Source organism: Dryas octopetala, chromosome 2 (genome assembly GCF_963921425.1).
Source record: "Dryas octopetala chromosome 2, drDryOcto1.1, whole genome shotgun sequence".
Lineage (NCBI taxonomy): Eukaryota > Viridiplantae > Streptophyta > Magnoliopsida > Rosales > Rosaceae > Dryas > Dryas octopetala.
In genome coordinates, this window is record NC_141367.1 from 9,976,673 (window position 1) to 9,979,381 (window position 2,709).

At 32.6% G+C, this 2,709-nt stretch overlaps 1 non-coding gene across 1 annotated transcript; it reads left to right on the plus strand.

The window, feature by feature from the left end:
• The first annotated feature begins 280 nt into the window (after nucleotides 1–280).
• LOC147292973 (signal recognition particle RNA) lies at nucleotides 281–585 on the plus strand. The gene has a single exon (XR_015120970.1).
• Nucleotides 586–2,709: the final 2,124 nt, after the last annotated feature.

The window sequence follows — 2,709 nt, forward strand, 5'->3', positions numbered from 1 at the left end:
GAAGGCTTGAAGCAAAGGTATGTTTGGTTGGATAAGAAGCTTCAAACTCCTGAATATTCAGTCATTCTAATGATTCTCCACCAATATTGTAAGTTTAAGTCTCCAAATTGATATTGAAACATACAAATTGATTAATTATAGTCTAAATTTTGAGCTTTCAAATAGAGACCTTTAGAGTCATATCATAAGCAAAAAGAAGACAGCTGAACAAGTTTGTCCCACATCGCTAAAATGAAATTTGACATTACGCTTTATAAGCCTAGTATAAGAATGTTGTATCGCCGAGCTTAGCAACGCAAGCTTGTAACCCAAGTGGGGGCATTGAGGTGTTGGGACATTGACTCAGCATTTGCTGGTCGGGTTTGGTGTGGCTTCAATCTGGCCCGCCCATTCCAAGCGAGGGGTTGAGCTTTGTGGCTTGGGCGAAGGCTCGGGTCACACGGCTTCTAGAGTGGAGGGCACAGCGTGAGGCTGGCTTCACAGAGCAGCGATTACCTCCCGCTCTTTGCAGTGGAAGGATAACGGGTCGGTGCCACCCTGACCCATCATGGTCTGCCGGGCTCTGCCAATTGGACCAACACCTTTTTTTATTTTGCTTCTCAGCAAAAACAACCTTCCATTTCGTAAGTGGATTTTTGGCTTTCTGATGGGTAAGATAATGAAAATTTCGTGTAGATTTTAGTGGTTAATCAAAGTGTGTCTTCTATTTCTTATGGGTAAGTGGATTTTTGGCTTTCTGATGGGTAAGATAGTGAGAATTTCGTGTAGATTTTAGTGCTTAATCAAAGTGTGTTCTTGAAAATTATTATTTGGGAACTGAACATTTTGCTTGTTTCGAAGGCTTCAATAGCCTTCAAGCCTTCAATAGTCTTCGAAAGATTAGGCAACTTGTTTTGTTTTAATGCCAATGAGCTTATGTTGCGACAGTTTGTTTTTATTTTGGTTGGAAGTGCTAAGGATTTTGAACGCTATTCATTCAGTTTTGTTTTGATCGAGATAATTTAATATTTGAATGGTTATTTAACCAGAAAAACTTTATATGATCATTCAAAATTTAGGCCTTTTAATTTTATAATTTATCGACAGTCTTATGGCTTTTAAAATTCTAACTAAAGTCTCATAATATTGTAACTATTTCATGTTACATAATATTGGTCCATTAGTTTCTATTTTTTTCACACACACCAGATGCCGAGCGCTCGGCAACCATTTTCCAGTGTTCAGCAGTGCATTTTTACTTCTTCCTTAAGCCCTGGTTTGTCAGTTTTATATTAGGTTTTAACTTTGAGATTTTGGACTCCACAAAACTCATTCTATACTCATTCTATACTCTATTAAGATATGAGGTGAACTCGTATCCCTATACCCTCAAAAAATAAAAAAATAATGACATATTTATTTGACAAGGCAATGGTCAAAGGGCTTTATTTGAAAAAAAAAAAAAAAACAAAACAAAATCATAAGGTTTTTTTTCAAATAAGAAATGTTAGAATTACTAAACTCTAATTTTTTTCTTTTTCTAATCAGAGGTGGTATTTGGGGTTATGGTTACCATGAGCGGGTGAGGCCCAGACCTCCTGATTGTATTCCTTGTACCCTGGAAGAGGATAGATTGGGCTTGGTGAGGCCCAAGCCTCCTGATTGTATTCTATTTTTTAGATGTGAGGTTACAACCAATAAAAGAGATATCTTGTACGCTCAAATTAACTTATTTGATAACTTTAAATTGAGATTTATAAATAAAAAGAGAAAATTAGGTGTAAGTTCAATTTTGGAGTGTCTTTTGGACTAAAACCATATAGCTTTTTTTATTTGTACTGAAATCCATTTTTTTAGGCTAAAGTTCAAAAAATGGACCCACATATATGTCGCTTTTTTGAATTTTGGCTCATATTATCTCCTAAAATTAAGATAATTAATATGAATTAATTTTAAGAATTTTGGAATTTTGGCTCATATTCCATAATTTTAAGAATTATGGAATTTTGGTTCATATTAATTTTAAGATAATTAATATTAATTTTAGGAATTAATATTAAAGATGTCCTAATTTTTCCATTAGGACATCTTTAATACTTACACTTTTTAATTAAAACAACTATTCAAAATATATCAATTTTTATATTTTTTAATTTAAAATTATTTAAGATAATTTCCGCTTAGGTAATATTATGTTTTAGATTTAGGGTTTAGGTTATAGAGTGTATAATGTGGCATATTAGGTTTTAAGATCACCCAAAATCTTTGACTTAAAACCTAACGTAAAGCCGACAAACCATGCACAAGAATAAGACTTACGGGATTAGGGTTTAGATTTAGGGTATAGGGTTTTAGATAGGATAAAGTGATAATATTAGGATAATATAATATGATAATACTAGAATAATATAATAAGATAATATTAGGATAATATTAGAATTTAAATCTCATTAATTTTAAAGTAAATTACTCTAAAGTTCATTTTACAGGCCCAAATGATAAACAAACTCACCTAAAAAGTTACAATGATAAATAAGTTCAATTTGTACAAATAAACCCCACTTTATATCTTCTTCCTTGTTTTTTTTTTTTTTTTAACTAGAAAAATTGTCACTGTTGCACAGTGGTAATTAGTAACAGTATAACACGAGTGTTTTATACAATTCAAAGAGTGAAAATTGACGAGCACTCGGTGAACAGTACCGAGTGCTCGATGAAAGTTTCTAGCAC